Consider the following 18517-nt stretch of genomic DNA (forward strand, 5'->3'; position numbering starts at 1 on the left):
GTTAGTTAGAAACCTTCTTCTTGCTTCCTTCCAAGAGGAAATCAGAATACATAACACGTTTCACATACCAGTAGAAAATGTTCAGTTCAAACCATAATAGAAACCATCAAGAACTCTTTGAAATCCATCTACACACACTACTGGAAAATGGGCTTATGACAACGACGGAAAAACCGTTGCAAATGATAGGTAAACTGTTGCCATAGATGTATCGAAACAGTTTAGCAACTTTTACATCCGCTCGTGTGCCAATAGATCTAGAGCAACGGTTCTTGCGACAGTTGACCACACCGTTGCTATAGTGCCAGCTATCGCAACAATTTTTCCTCTGTTTGAAGTAACGAGTGTTCATTTCAACTGCAACGGTTTAACACCGTTACCATAGAGTTTAATGCAACGGTTGTAAACTGTTACCATATTATTTACCACGACGGTTGGAAACTGTTACCATATAATTTATTGCAACGGTTATTTACAGATATTCTAACGATTTTATTTCTATTGCAACGGGTCTATTAGGCTATTGTAACAGTTTAATTGACAGTATTGCCCTGGTTATAAATAACATTTACATATATAAATATTTCAGTTGCTCCACCTACAAAAGAAGATAAAGTTATTACCCTTCAAGGATTGGTTTACCATTATAAGAATGTGTATAGTCCATGAACAATGGATAAAGCACAAAGTTTCCAGGTGAAAGAAACAAGTTCACACAAACGAAGAAGCCAAAGTTTAGTAACAAATCTAAATCATCAAAACCAAACTTGTAAGCATATGCATTCAGACAAATTGAGAGTTGTCTGATTTTCTTATTTTGAACCAACTCAAACATAAAAACATAACAAAATGAACAATCTAACAGTTTCGGTAGCCAACCAAACTAACAGTTTTCAACTTCATCGTGCTAAAGAACATGTATAGCTATATAAGGTAGTAAATTATTTTATCGTGATAAAAACTTGCAATAAGATGGACAAACACAATAGGTTGTCTAAAGGGCAGCACTGGAAAAGCATATAGTTCTATAGTAAAAGCTAAGTGCTTCCAGAAAAGGAATTATTGTATTGCTTGAGCATCTACAATATAAAACTTAAACCAATCAAATAGAGTAATGAAATCTTAGATAATCCTCTGAGAGTCAAACAATCGGCGCAACAGAAGTTTCCTGTAAGCTTGAGTATGCCATTACTGAAGAAGCATCTGAGAGAAAAACAAACCTGAAGAGGTTCATTTTCATCAGTTGTGCCAAGCATCTCGTCTACCAAGGCCTGACGTTCTTTGGGAGTTCCGAAGCTTGATCACTTCTCCACAACATTGGAGGCAAATTTTTGCTGGCTCATCTAAACTACCTGTCCCATCAGCTTACTAATTATAGACGAACGCTCCTTTGGCTTCCCATATTTCAGTACATGCTGTAACAAAACTTGGCAGCATTAGTGAGAGGATAACATCTGAGCTAAAACAATAAGAGAAAGAATCCATCCAGGGGAGTTGATGGCATCTCCCTCACGTACATTATAACAATGAGACATATATACTCATTTATCTATTGAAAGCAAATAGCAAGTAATAGTTAGAAGATTACTACATATGCGAAAATTGATGGCAGTATTCTAAAGAAGGACGACAAACACACACCCATGTAGTTTTAGCTCGTATACAAGAACCCATATTCAAAATATACTTGAATATTTAGCACTAAAATTGTGCTTCCATCAACTTGGAAATATGCATTAAGCCGTGAATACACATTCATTCGCTTATGAAGTAGGAGATGAGAAGAAGATTCAGAAACACTTGAAAGAAAGATGTGTAGCAATTCCAGGAAGAGCTTCCTTATGTCAAGCAACTTCATAGTAGCAAAATACTGAGCAATCAAGTAAAAGAACCACCAACAGCTGGTCAAACAATATTTTTCAAAAACACAACCTCTTGGAATAAAGGCACGAATGATTTTAATATTCTGCAGACAAGTTGAACCCTCTCTAAATTAGCAAACTTTTGACACTAGTCCCAGTAACTAGCAAACTCTTGACACTAAATTATTTCATCGCTTTCAAGTTCAAATTCCTGATCCGCTTTCCAGTGTTCAAAATTAGATACACATGAGAGCCAAGAAGAGAGAAATAAAAGTAAATAAATAGACGTCTTTCAGACGATAGCATGACAAATATTAATGAAATTGCAAATTAGATAACACTTCAAATTGAGAACAATGTAAGCTTGACAAGATAAAAGAATGCAATTAATATGGTAATCAAGAAAAGCTATATACAGAACATACCTCAAGAAAAGAATATAGACTGCTTCCTAAGAAATGAATTTAGAACTTCTACACAACTTAGCACATTATAGTATTTCAATTTAAGCTGCATACACATCCTAGGTGATTATCAGATGCAAAATAAAGCCTATGGTAGGTAGAAAGTATGACAAATCCATGATACTAAGTATTTTAGGAAAACCAGGAAGGACAAAGAAAGAATTCACGCAATAGATTTCCTTATACGAAAATGATGCCATAAAGCAACCTCATAAGTCATGTTTATTTTTCCCAAGCTAGCAAGACCAAATCTTGGATCTGCAACAGAGAAATAAAGACTCCTGTTATAATGATATAACTATATGAAGCATGCATAACGATTGGAGGTATGCTTTTCCCCCAAATATTATATGACACTGCATATCACCAATGGGGAAACTTTAGTATTAGTTTTTGAACCAACGACAACAACGAAAAGAGAGCAGAAACCCAATCTAACTTCTTATCAAATTAAACTAATAAACAATCAAAATGACAAGATTATCATCCCGTAGAAAATGGGTAATATGGTTCTGATTCCAAGCTAAATATACAATTTTATGAAACATCAGAAATATCATCAACATCACAAGTATATATTAACCACTTCTGCAAAATCACATTGTAACAGATCTGCAATTCTGCCTAGCTCTATCTGCAAAACTGGTTTTTGGCATCTCTTTTTTGAAACACAAGGACCACTATACGATGACCAAGCAACACGGTTCAACTAGATTAGAGTAAAAAGTGCTTAGTCTTTGCACGCATGCTCTAACATATGTACAACGAACATATGTATGACTATACCACAGAAGAAAGAGCACTTGCTCTTTAATACTCAACAATTGCCTAAGTTGAACTGTCCTTGAAGTAAAGCATGATTAATTTAAAGCTCACCAATTCCCATCTCAGAAAATATCTCCTCTTGGATAGCAGTGGTAGCAACAACAACCTCCTGCTTGTCGCTGACAAATATTAAAAAGATCTGATTTTTACGAGCTCAGATATTGCATTGATCCCTGCTCAAACATAGAGGAAGCTATTGTAAGAACTCAATTATTCTTAACACATTCAGCAATAAAAAATAAACTTTTATACCTAGGGGATATTCTGCCTTAACAAGAAGACCGCGAAAGCTGCTACTATTCTGCTTCAAAGGCGAAAATCGTGCGACTTTTACAGTAGAAAATAGGATGAAATTAGGGTGCAATTTTATATTTTCCTCATAAAGTCGATTGCAAAAAAGGGATGAATTATAGTACAAAAATATCCTAACAGATTTCTAATTAGATTTAAAGCTTCGGCAGAAAATACTCACAACTTTAAGGAAGAGAAAATTAATAAGTTGAACAAGGCTCTTCGATTACTTTTCAACTTATCTTTCACCATGAACAAATTTGATTCTCTACCAATGAGCTCGAACACCATTTTTAGAAACCTTATCGGATTAGCAAGATGACAATTAACCTTAAGGACTTGAGATTTTCCAGTGTTGACGCCGCCGTTGCCGCCGATGGTGGTTTGTCTTCTCCTCGTAATCTCCGGTAACGAGGAAGGCTATTTGGGAGAGAGAGTTGTGAGTGTCGTTTGAGTGTAGTATATCAGATGTAGTGTATTATTAGGTTTATACTCTTATTTTATTACATATAAAAAATAATAGAAAATTAATTAGAGTGGGTCTCTTTTTAGCGGGTGTGTCCAAAATTTGGGGGGAAAAGTAGAGGGAATTCATAACCGTTGCGATAAATCAAAAATTGCAAGTAACCGTTACCATAGATAGACTTATTGTCACGGTCGTCTAAACCGTTGCCATAGAAACATCTATTGTAACGGTTTTTGGACTAATGCAACAGTTCAAGTGCTAAACTGTGCCAGTAGTACCAATAACCTTAATAGACATCTATAGCAACGGTTACAGATCCGTTGCCATTAAAATCATTTTCTAGTAGTGACATAATCAAGCTATTAGAACTAAATTCCTCTAACTCGACCAAACCACATAGGTCACCAAAACCCAAGAATATTGCCACCAAAACATCTGTAGAATCTCACCACATCATAATTACCCCTATAAATACCACAACCGAAACACCCACTCTGAAAATTATTTGTGTCTAAGGCTATTTCATTTACCTTCCTGATACCGAAATATAAAATCCATAATAATATACAAAAATGCCACAAGTCTCGACACCATCAAACTTAAATCTCAGATTTTAGCCATAAACAAATCCGCCAAAAATTCTCAATTGTTACATATTAATCTATAATCCATTCGAACTTTCTCGAGAGTCATCCCCTTTAATACCCTAAATTTTCATCTCAAAACACTAATTAAATGATGAAAATAATGATATATTTGTGTATATTGACCAAATCCGAGTTAAAATCACTTACCCCGATGTTTTTCCTTGAGAATCTCTCCAAAAATCGCCTCTCCCCAAGCTCCAATTTGTCAAAAATAAAAAAAATGGGACGAAACCCCCGTTTTGTAACTTAAAGTTTCTGTCGATTTTCTGGCTTCGATTTTCACGACCTCGATTTTCACGACCTCGATTTTTCACGACCTCGATTTTTCACGACTTCGATTTTCATGACCTCGATTTTTCATGACCTCGATTTTCATGACCTTAATTTTTCATGACCTCAATTTCCTGACCTCGATTTTCATGACCTCGATTTTTCATGACCTCGATTTTTCCAGCAACAGAAATTTTCTGCAGCTCTCTAAGTCCAAATTTTGATCCGTTAACCATCCGAAACTCATCCGAAACCTCCCGGACACAAACCATATATGAATGTCAATCATAAAACACGCTACGGACTTGCTCGCGCACTCAAAATATTGAACAGAGGTCATCTTCACCCGATATTGATCATGGTCAAACTCCCAAATTTCTTAACTTTACTAGTCTCTCAAACAATAATCCAAAAACAAAATACACTCAAGCCCCTCGGGACCCGTCAAATCTTACCAACAAGCCCTAAAACATCATACGAACTTAGTCGAAATTTCAAATCACGCCAAACAATGCTAGAACCACGAATCATACATCAATTCAAGCCTAATGAACTTTGAAATTTTAAGTTTTCCACAAACGATGCTGGAACCTATCAAATCAAGTCCGATTGACCTCAAATTTTGCACACAAATCATAAATGACATAACGGACCTATTAAAATTTTCAAAATCGGATTTTGACCCCGATATCAAAAAGTCAACCCCTGATCAAACTTCCCAAAAATTCGACTTTCGCCATTGCAAACCTAATTCCACTACGGACCTCCAAATAATTTTCCGGACACGCTCCTAAGTCCAAAATCACTATACGGAGCTACTGGAAATATCAGAATTCAAATCCGAAGTCATTTACATATAGATCAACATCCGGTCGATTTTTCCAACTTAAGCTTTCCATTTAAGAGACTAAGTGTCTCATTTCACTCTAAATTCTCCCCGGACTCAAACTAACTAATCCGATAAGTCATACAACAGCTATAAAGCACAAATACAGAGTGAATGGGGGAATAGGACTGTAATACTCAAAATGACCGGCCGGGTCGTTACATGCTCCCCCACTTAAACATATGTTCGTCCTCGAACGTGCCAAGAGTTGTTTTCAAGCCATCAAATCACTATTCCATCTTACCACGCACGTACCCAGGGGTGATCCCACACCACCCTATTCCATATAGGACTGACAACACAACACAATTGAAGATCACTACTTTAACCTTAGTCCGTAAAACCCTTGGAATTTAATTCCCAACATTCTGAATTTCTTACAAGACCCGAATCTCATATTTACACACTGTGTACCCAGTAAGTATCTAGCCTAACCCCAGAGGAGTAGTGACAAGGGGTCGACATAGACACTCACTAGTGGTCCAATAACATCAGGTACAATAAACAGATAAGTAAATATGAGGCAGAGTAAATAAATGAGGTAAACAAGTATAAATCACGTGGTACAAATCCCCCCTCTTTACGAGGAACTCAAACTCTCTATTAGAAATTCCCTCCTTAACCGGAGCATGTATATATAGATATAGTGGATCTCATCAGATATATATATATATATATATATAGTCATAAGGCTAGTTGATAATGGATATATATATAGTGGATATCATCAGATAGATTGTCATAACCCAAATCGGGAAAATTCACATATATGCTGGCTTCTTGCCAAGTATTACGCACGATTTCCTTGAGGATATGATATAGGAAATGCCGAGACGTACGACCCGATCCTACATAAATATTTAAATTGTACACTGCCGAGGATCGAACGGCCCGCTCCCATGAGAGTGTGGTACATAAATCCTTCCGAGGCGAACGACCTGATCCCATAAGAGTGTGGTACATAAATCGTGCCGAGGCGAACGGCCCGATCCCATAAGAGTAAGAAGCTTTGACGGGTCCTTGACCCTACTCATGAATAAACATGTGAGTTGAAATTTATTTTACAAAAACCTTTCAATAAAATATATATACTACGTAAACATGTCGTAAGAGGCGTAAAATTACTCAGTGACTAATCATGACCTCGTGAAGTCTCTACAATAGCAAGTCTAGTCTCAAGTAGTAATGTAAAACAGAAGAATTTAATAGGCGAGAGACTGCTCAGATAGTACAGCGATGGCATGATGTGAACCTAAGCCTACCCGGATAATAACATGAATGTAGCTACGTACGAGCTCTTGTCACCTCGCGCGTACGTAGCCCCCACAACAAGTAGCCCACGTCAATATACAACACCAAGGGGTAATTTCCCTCTCACGGAGTTAGACATGAGACTTACCTTGCTCCGAAATTTCATAACCGACTCCAAAGCCTCTCTAACACCTCAAACCGATGCCCGTCGCTCCAAAACTAGTCAAATAAGATGCAACCCAATCAAAATATACTCTAATACTCATAATTAATCAATTTATAATAATTTCCAACTCCGCTCGAAAATCGATAAAGCAACTATTGGGCCCACGTGCCCGGATTTCGAAATTTTTTGAAGATAACCATTACCCATAACCTTACGAACTCAAATATATGATTTATTTCCAATTCCATGCCCAACTTCGTGGTCAAAATCCAAAAATACCAATTCTAGGTTTTCTATCCAAAATTCCACAATTTCTACCAATTTCCATGCTTGAATCCATATAAAAACCATATATTTAACTTGTAATAAATGGAATTCACTTACCTTGTGTTACTTGATGGAAACCTCCCTTTTAAGCTCTCCAAAATCGCCCCAACCAAAGGAAAAATGGAACAAAATGGGCCAAATCCCCGTTCTTAAAGAACCCTTCTGCCCAGTGACTCTCGCACCTGCGGCCGCTTCACTGCATCTACGGTCTCGCAGGTGCGGCCAAACCCTCGCACCTGTGCATGCCCTCTGCCTAGCACAGCTCTGCACCTGCGATGCCAAACATGCTCCTGCGGTCTTGCACATGTGGAGACCTTCCGCTTCTGCGACTCCAGCTACCTGCTCGCATTCCGCTTCTGCGGAGCTTTCCTCGCATCTGTGGGCTCGCAAATGAGGAAACATCCTCGCATCTACGGCCATCCCAGCTCCATTCATATGTCGCTTCTGCGACCCAATCGTCGCACCTGCGGGCTCACACATGTGGCCCTATTCACGCAGGTGCGATTGCACCAGGTATCAGCTGCCTCAGCACTTCTTCCAAATCCAAACTCGGTATGTTAACCATCCAGAATCCACCCGAGGCCCTCGGGACCTCAACCAATTATACCAAGTCCTAAAACACAATGCGGACTTAGTCTAGCCTTCAAATCACGCCAAACAACATCAAAATCATGAATCACCTTCCAATTCAAACTTAATGAACTTTGAATTTCCAAACTTCTACAATCGATGCCGAAACTTATCAAATCACATCCGATTGGCCTCAAATTCTTTGCACACAAGTCGTAATTGACATTATGGACCTACTCCAACTTTCGAAATCGCAATCCGACCCCGGTATTAAAAAGTCCACTCCCGGTCAAACTTCTCAAAAACCTTCAAATTCCAGCTTTCGCCAAATGACCTCAAAATGACCTACGAACCTCCAAATCCACATCCGGACACGCTCCCAATACCAGAATCACCATACGGAGCTATTCCTAGACTCGGAATCCCAAACGGATATCGATAACATTGAAATACACCTCAACCCAATTTTTATGAAATTCTTCCAAAATGCCAACCTCCACAATAGGCGCCGAAACGCTCCCGTGTCATCCAAAACCCGATCCAGACATACGCCCAAGTCCAAAATCATCATACGAACCTGTGGGAACCTTCAAATCCTGATTCCGAGGTCGTTTACTCAAAATTCACACTTTAGTCAATTCCTCCAACTTAAGGCTTCCAAAATTAGAATTTTCTTCAAAAATCAACTCCGAACTTCCCGAAATTAAATTCCGACCACGCGTACAAGTCATAATACCTGAAGTGAAGCTGCTCAGGGTCTCAAACCGCTAAACGATGAGCTAGAGCTCAAAATAACCGGTCGGGTCGTTACATTCTCTCCCATTTAAACATAGGTTCGTCCTCGAATGTGCTAAGAACTGCTCTGGAGTTGTCCGAAATCACTGTTTAACACCTCGTGCACCTACCCGTGCTACCACAACCCAGTTGAGCACATTAGCTCGAGGAAATCTGAAGATCCTCCACTTTATTTAGGCAGATAGGCCTTAGAGCCAAATTTCAACGTCCGAAATTCTTTACTAGGCCTGCTTCCAACATACGAACATCGTTTCAATCACTACACGATGCACCAATACATGATTGCATACCTTTACTGAATTCATACCATGCACCGTGTAACTCATTTGCCCAAGGCAATCTTTCCATAGCACAACAGTTAAAATTTCCACTGATCCGAAGCCCGTAGTGTACCTCATGACCAATTAAGCCTTGCTTTAAATCTTGCGACACTGCCACGACAAAGAAGATGTGTAGAACTCATAGCCACCTGCCGAATCACAGTTTATGGAGTCTCTCCTCCCGACAAGAACCATTACCTCATTCTGGACTGAATAACAATATTTACTCTTTAATATGCTTCATATAAATCTGATCGCACTGATCCCAGGTCCAATAATCTAGCCTCACCCAGTACAAGTTGCTCAGGCAATAAGCCACCTCAGACACTACAAGTCTCATATGATGCCACAATGTGCCAACAAGCTACAAACTCGAATGTGATACATAAGGAATCGAATCTAGAAAGAACTACTCAACACACGTAACTAATTTAAACAACCGAAAGGATGTTATGAACCTTCCTTAGAAAATGAGAAGCAAAACACACGATAATAGATATGGGAAACTGTACTCAATAACACACTGTTGCGGCGTGCAACCCGATCCACACATGATACCGTTGCGGCGTGCAACCCAATCCAAACAACATATCCGTGGCGGTGTGCCACCCGATCCAACCATACGGCGTGCCGCCCGATTTAAATAACATATCTGTGGCGGCGTGCCACCTGATTCAACCATATACCCCTGGCGGCGTGCCACCCGATCCACACATAATAATCTAAAGAAAACACACATTGAGCCGTAACGCTTATACTCACGAAATGCTCGAATATCAACCATAAGCACGCCAAGTGCATAATACAAATCCTGGGGAGACGGGTAGCGTCATACGCTATAAAACTCAAGCACAACTAAGGTGCGATATATGATCTGTATCTCGAGAGCCATCCTGCTCACATAATACCACAAACTATAAAGGATCTCAATACGAGTGCGAATAATCAAACCGTCTCACAGCCTACATGGCACAGTAGAGTATTACATGAAATAGCTGACGACAGAAATAACATCCAAGGCCCGAAGACTCCTCCACAAAAAAGGTTGTGCTGAAATGGACACATCCGGCCTGATATAGAGCCCACATTCACATTTAGGTCCATCAACGTACCTCAAGCCAATTCTGATCGTTCCGCACTGGGCTAATAACCTTTAAAGGATCCACAATAACCTTTTTTCCCATGACACACAAGAATAGTCGTCAAATCCCGAACAAACTTTCATAGTCCACAACCAATTGAACCGAGCGCCCTACAGGCATAAATTCTCACATTAGCGATAGTACCACAATCTCTATACTTGGTTTTAAATCTTTAATCAATCAAGTGACTACATGTCACACTTATACAATCTTCTCGTGGGATACGCCCCCACGACCTTCCGCACCGGGTAACAAGTCTGCACACCCATACCCCCGGCCACACTAATGCTGTAAAGTAAATCAAGAAGCCGCAGATCAGTACACAAAGCCTCTTACACATGACACCGATCTCAGGTGACGCTAAAGACAATACCAACTTACTCTAAACATCTGAATTCTTCCCTGCTCATCCGAGCTCGTGACATTCTTGTCAACACCGAACCGCAACCTTGATCCTCAACTTCCAATTTCCATGTCGCTCACTGCACCTAACATGCCAATACGTGATAATACAAAAATTCCATCATAACTCCTGAACCACTAATAGAATAAACACTCCAGCATATAGAAACCTTTCACTTAACTCATTTCAGGAGAACCATTGCAACACGTGACTGAATTCCCATAACCGCAGAAAAATACAAACCTCGAGTAGTGGTCTAAACCACCATAATTCTTCCGGGATCCATCTATACATAATATGCCATAATACTCGAATGCCCCCAAATAAAATCGATTACGGCGTCCGTCAAGCCTCGCACGTACCGCCACAAATCACATGTATAACTCAACACGCTGAAGGAACTGATCATTGCCACCATCATGCTTATTCAACCACTGCTAACCGATACGACTTCCCCTAATTTACCCCGGACTTGCCTTAGGAATAATAGTAGCTCCATTTAAAACATAACGACTCCAAAACCGCACTCATCCTGAGTGACCTTATTTCACGAGATCATGCTGTCTCAAAACCCACGAACCATCACATACTTTTCTTGTGCGCATATTCCCATCTTCAACGGGTACACCCAGTTTGATAATTCTTCCATGAATCCGAAGTTATTTTCTCCCGTTCCTCCGATGTTGCACTGCAAACTTTAGATAACATAGAACACTCCAAGCCCTTTTTCACAATCCACTGCCAAAGCTCGATACTTAACCATGCCACGAACTCGAAATCCTTAGGCACCGCACTTTAATTTTGAACCTGCTAGGACCATTATTGAGAGTCACCCACTCTGACTTGTCCCCGAATATAATCAAACTCCAAGGCCCCACAAGAACATGAACACCCTCTCAAAGAAACAACCGGCAGAATTCCTTTCCTTATACATCACATCCACACGAAGCATTGACTCTAAGTTTTCCCAAAACCTGAACATGAACCGATAAGGCCAAAGATAGCATACATTCCTCAAATCCTTTGCTCAAATTATCACTGAAGTTTTCTTTCCTTAGTCGTAATAACCCACCAATACATCGATAACCAGAAACCGCACGAGTTGACAACTACGCAATCCAATCATTGACGGTGAGGCTCTCCCACTTAACTTGAAGCTACAATTACATAACCTTGGGACCCGCCAAGGTTCCTTCTTCCCCATTGACATCAGCTAAAAGTTTAACAACGCATTCCAAACTTGAAGTCATATTGCATCCAAATAAAATCCATGGTCCTAGTCACTGCCCATCACGATTCCCAAATTGCTCAAAGCTTCCCTCAAGGCGTGTGGCTATCCTACCACAGAACCCATATGCTACTCTGCCACTCCTCCACTTTGGTCAAACCCTCTTCTTTAAGAAACTCCTCGACTTTTACTTTTCACACTTGAACTCATAATAATTCAACCACCGCAAGACACCTTCCACATGTCATTTCCTCGTCCTTCGCTGTCCAATTGTTGCTCCAAACCTGAATCCATCTCTGTAACATCCGACACATGAGTCGCCACCAACTCTAAACCTCTTAGAAGATCATCTTTCTCGAGCCATCAATACTAAAGGTACCAATTCGATTCTGAAATCACTACACTCCGTCATCTCTGACAACCGCATCTCAGGCACCATTTCACAATACTCTGTCCAGAAGGCAAATTGAAGAAGACCATAACACCGGTGAACCTTAACGCATTTAACAAGGTGATGACACCACATCACAATTGAGAACTCTACCTCACTCGAAAATATCAAGCCTTATTACTCCATCAACCCCAAACCTGAACATTCACAGTACGATTACCTTTCCTTTGCTGGGATTAAACGCCGAACCTCTACATCATGCACTGAGAAATCCTCCTTTCAAGTCATTCACTGCCTTGGCACATAAACAAGCGCCCTACCATTACACCAACATGGTGCGATAACAATGCACGAATCGTCATAATAATTAATGCCAAATCTCAAAATCATAGGAAATATTGATGCTGAGCTAAAACGACATGACGACCTTCCGCAAGGTGACGACACTAGCCCAATTAAATACGCAGGGAGAAACATATTGCACCACATCTGTAGTACCATTAAAATTTCCTCGATCCCCAATCTATAACAAGTGCTTCACGTCGCATAAGATTGAATATGAAGGAAATGAATGCATGAGCCTCAAAGGAATCAAATCACACGATGACGAATCAAGAAGGGAAGTGCTCCTAACAGTCCTGTAGCCTCTCGAAGATAAGTACAGATAATTCCGTACCGATCCACAAGACTCTACTAGACTCGCTCATGACTCGTGAGACCTAACTGAACCTAGTGCTCTGATAACATATTGTCACGACCCAAAATCTATTAAAGGTTGTGATGGCGCCGGACACTGCTGTCAGGCAAGCCAAAAATAAATGCTTAATTTGGTTCTCGTTTTAACATTTTGAAATCATATTTTTCTTCCATTAAATAGTAAGAGATGGAATTTAGAGAGTAAATGGTATTATTTTTTACAATTTCAATACAGAACAACTCATAATCACCCCAAAACCCGGTGTCACAAGTGCATGAGCATAAACTAGGAATGTAAAATAAAACATAACATCTGTCCGGAATACAAATTTGGATAGGAGGAATATAAAAACTCTTAAGGAGACTCTGCCGGCTGCAAGTCGTAATGTGGAATGCAGCTCACGTAAGTCCCCGCATGCATACACACCTCTGCTCTCACAAGGCCACTAGTCACATATGTACCTGCATAAAAATGTGCAACAAGTGTAGCATGAATAGGTAATCAACATGTACCCAGTAAGTATCTAGCCTAACCCCGGAGGAGTAGTGACAAGGGGTCGACATAGACACTCACTAGTGATCCAATAACATCAGGTACAATAAATAGATAAGTAAATATGAGGCAGAGTAAATAAATGAGGTAAACAAGTATAAATCAAGTGGTACAAATCCCCCTCTTTACGAGGAACTCAAGCTCTATATTAGAAATTCCCTCCTTAAACCGGCATATATATATATATATATATATATATATATATATATATATATATATATATATATATATATATATATATATATATATATATATATATATAGATATAGTGGATCTCATCAGATAGATTGTCATAACCCAAATCGGGAAAATTCACAGATACACTGGCTTCTTGCCAAATATTACGCACGATTCCATGAGGATATGATATAGGAAATGACGAGGCATACGGCCCGATCCAACATAAATATTTAAACTGTGCACTGTCGAGGGTCAAACGGCCCGAACCATAGATACATCTATTAAACTGCCGAGGCGAACGGCCCGCTCCCATGAGAGTGGTATATAAATCCTGCCGAAGTGAATTGCCCGATCCCATAAGAGTGTGGTACATAAATCCCGCTGAGGCAAATAACCTGATCCCATAAGAGTAAGAAGCTTTGACGGGTCCTTGACCCCACTCACGAATAAACGTGTGAGTTGAAATTTCTTTAACAAAAACCTTTCAATGAAACATATATACCACGTAAACATACCGTAAGAGGAGTAAAATTACTTGGTGACTAATCATGACCTCGTGAAGTCTCTATAATAGCAATTCTAGTCTCAAGTAGTAATATAAAACAAAGGAATTTAATAGGCGAGAGACTGCTCAGATAGTGCAGCTATGGCATGATGTGAACCTAAGCCTACCCGGACAATAACATGAATGTATCTACGTACGGGCTCTCGTCGCCTCGCGCATACGTATCCCTCACAACAAGTAGAACACGTCAATATACAACACCTAGGGGTAATTTCCCCATCATAGAGTTAGACAGGAGACTTACCATGGTCCGAAATTCCATAACCGGTTCCAAAGCCTCTCTAACACCTCAAACCGATGCATGTCCTTCCAAAACTAGTCAAATAATATGCAACCCAATCAAAATATACTCTAATACTCATAATTAATCAATTTATAACAATTTCAAACTCCGGTCAAAAATCGATAAAGCAACCCTCGGGCCCACGTGCCCGGATTCCAAAAATGTTCGAAGATAACCATTACCCATAACTTCACGAACTCAAATATATTATTTATTTCCAATTCCATGCCCAACTTCGTGGTCAAAATTCGAAAATACCAATTCTAGGTTTTCTATCAAAATTCTCACAATTCCTACCAATTTCCATGCTTGAATCCATATAAAAACCATGTATTTAACTTGTAATAAATGGAAATCACTTACCTTGTGTTTCTTGATGGAAACCTCCCTTTGAAGCTCTCCAAAATCGCTCCAACCAAATGAAAAATAGAATAAAATGGGCCAAATCCCCGTTCTTAAAGAACCCTTATGCGCAGCGACTCCCACACCTACGGCCGCTTCACCGAATCTGCAGTCTCGCAGGTGCGGCCAAAACCTCACACCTGCGCATGCCCTCTGCCTAGCACAGCTCCGCACCTGCGATGCCAAATGCGCCCATGCGGTCTCGCACATGCGGAGACCTTCCGCTTCTGCGACTCCAGCTCGCATTCTGCATCTGCGGAGCTTTCCTTGCATCTGCGGGTCGCAGATACGGAAACATCCTTGCATCTGCGGCCATCCCAGCTCCGTACAGATGTCGCTTCTGCGACTCAATCGCTGCACCTGCGGGCTCGCACCTGCGGCCCGATTAACGCAGGTGCGATTGCACCAGGTATCAGCTGCCTCGTCACTTCTTCCAAGTCCAAACACGGTCCGTTAACCATCTGAAATCTACCCGAGGCCCTCGGGACCTCAACCAATTATACCAACAAGTCCTAAAACACAATGCGGACTTAGTCGAGCCTTCAAATCATGCCAAACAACACCGAAATCACGAATCACCTTCCAATTCAAACTTAATGAACTTTGAAATTCCAAATTTCTACAATCGATACCGAAACCTATCAAATCACGTCCGATTAGCCTCAAATTCTTTGCACACAAATCATAATTGACATTACGGACCAACTCTAACTTTCCGAATCGGAAACCGACCCCGATATCAAAAAGTCCACTCCCGGTCAAACTTCTCAAAAACCTTTAAATTTCAGCTTTCGCCAAATGACCTACGGACCTCCAAATCCATATCCGGACACGCTCCCAATACCAGAATCACCATACGGAGCTATTTCCTGACTCAAAATCCCAAACGGATATCAATAAAATTGAAATACACCTCAACCCATTTTTTATGAAATTCTTCCAAAATGCCAACCTTCACAATAGGCGCCGAAACGCTCCTGGGTCATCCAAAACCCGATCCGGACATACGCCCAAGTCCAAAATCATCATACGAACCTATTGGAACCTTCAAATCTTGATTCCGAGGTCGTTTACTCAAAATTCACACTTTAGTCAATTCCTCCAAATTAAGGCTTCCGAAATTAGAATTCTTTCTAAATCAACTCCGAACTTCCCGAAATTAAATTCTGACCACGCGTACAAGTCATAATATCTGAAGTGAAGCTGCTTAGGGCCTCAAACCACTGAACAATGCGCTAGACCTCAAAACGACCTGTCGGGTCGTTACATATTTGTTATTTCAACTCAAATACATAGATTATGAGATAAGAATTTTTTAATTTACATTGTGTGTTGTGTTTCAAAAATCACTATTAGTAACAAACTATATAGGGTACCCGTCTATGTTTATCCAGATAATAAAAAACATTTTAAAAGTCAAGTAAAATTTTACTTACATATATAATGAAGTAAACCTAAATGCTAGAGAAAGAAACATCACAAAAATCACAAATGGAAGAATGTTTGTTTGAAGAGTCAATTTGTACAAATGGACATCAAAAAAAAGATTAATTTAGCAAGATTGAAGAATGTTTGTTTGAAGAGTCCGTTTGTACAAATGGACATCAAACAAATAACAAAACTTTGGCTATACAATTGCTATCATTAATTTTAATTTAGCACTTTCTAGGAATTGAAGGATATTGTCACGACCCAAAAATCCCACAACAGGCGTCGTAATGGCACTTAGTTTCTAAGATTAGGTAAGCCGATTACAATTACATTTCGAGCTATTTTTTTAAAATAGAAACCAACAGCGGAATCAATTACAAACAACCTCCCAAGACTGGTAATACTGAGTCACGAGCTCTAACTAAATATATGAAGTGATCTCAAGGATCGAATACTCAATACTGTTTGATTAATAATTAACAGTACAATAAAATGGAAAGACTCCAAGGGACTGCGATGACCAAGCAGCTCTACCATGAATCCTTGCGATCACACTCTAACTCTATCCGAGTCCGATATCACCAATACGTGGCTCTACACAAAAATATGCAGAAGTGTAGTATGAGTACACAACAGTCGGTACCTAGTAAGTATCAAGACTAACCTCAGTGGAGTAGTGACGAGGTACAATCAAGACACTCACTAGTCTAATAATCTGTGCAATATAGTATACAAAAATAATAGGAAACAAATAACAATGATGGCAATAATAATCAACCAGTGATATACACAGCATGACAACAAGAACACCATAAATATTGCTCAACAAATAATGAATACAAGTACAACAAATTAATCAAGTCCTTCAAATATAAATCTTTCACCTATATATTTTTCAAATAATAATCTTCAGGATATAATATTTTCCAATAAATATATTTCGAATATACTCCCTTGAGATAAATATCTTTCAAGTATAATTCTTTCAAATAAATCTCTTTCAAATATAATTCTTTCAAATAAATATCTTTAAATATAATTCTTTCAAATAAATATTTTCAAATATAATTCTTTTAAATAAATATCTTTCGAATAAAAGTCACCCTGTGACACCTCATTTCAAAATCATAAAATACGAGTCTCAGCCCACTTTCATATTTTCACGACACCTCGTGCCAATTTCTTTATCATAACTTTACGGAAAACTCACGTGCCAATATCATCATCATTTACCCACGGTACCTTGTGCCCACATTTCATATCACGACTGCACGGACAATTTACATGCCAATATCATCATTATTTACTCACGGCACCTCGTGCCCACATTTCATTTCATAATCTGCCTCGCAATAGCCGCAGGCTCCCAATTTCAACATAGATCAGACTATTATCAAGTTTACTGAAACAACAAGACAAATTACAACAACAACAACAACAACAACAACAACAACAACAACAACAACAACAACAACAACAACAACAACAACAACAACAACAACCTAGTATAATCCCATTAGTGGGGTCTGGGGAGGATAGTGTGTACGCAGACCTTACCTCTACCCTGGGGTAGAGAGGCTGCTTCCGATAGACCCTCGGCTCCCTCCCTCCAAGAACTCCCCACCTTGCTCTCGGGATGACTCGAACTCACAACCTCTTGGTTGGAAATGGAGGGTGCTTACCACTAGAGCAACCCACTCTTGTCTAACAAGAAAAATTGTACAAGATATAAAAATAAACACAAGGAAAAATCACAACATCACATGAAAATTACCAACACAATAACTCCACATCATCACATATCATCCCTGACATTAGCCACCCTATCTCTCCTATAGCCACCCTTATCACTCCTATAATAGTCTCATCCTTTCGCCCTGACAATATCAATAACCACCCTTATCGCTCCTATAGCCACCCTTATCTCTCCTATAACCACCCTTATCACTCCGGCCAAACAGTATCCCAATACACATAACAACAGTGAAATGACACCCTTATACCCACATAATATCAACAGTGAAATGCCACCCTTATATCCTCAAAATAATAACTCAAATAACACAACAATTTACACGGAATATTATCACGGCAACATAACAA

The 18517-nt window shown here is 39.5% G+C and overlaps 1 long non-coding RNA gene across 1 annotated transcript; it reads right to left on the reverse strand.

The window, feature by feature from the left end:
* Positions 1–955: 955 nt before the first annotated feature.
* Positions 956–3907, reverse strand: LOC142176569 (uncharacterized). The gene is made up of 4 exons (XR_012705247.1): positions 3773–3907; positions 3203–3324; positions 2535–2584; positions 956–1415 (listed from the first exon to the last, which is right to left on the reverse strand). It is a non-coding gene; the product is annotated as an uncharacterized LOC142176569 (long non-coding RNA).
* Positions 3908–18517: the final 14610 nt, after the last annotated feature.

Source organism: Nicotiana tabacum, chromosome 22 (assembly GCF_000715075.1).
Source record: "Nicotiana tabacum cultivar K326 chromosome 22, ASM71507v2, whole genome shotgun sequence".
NCBI lineage: Eukaryota > Viridiplantae > Streptophyta > Magnoliopsida > Solanales > Solanaceae > Nicotiana > Nicotiana tabacum.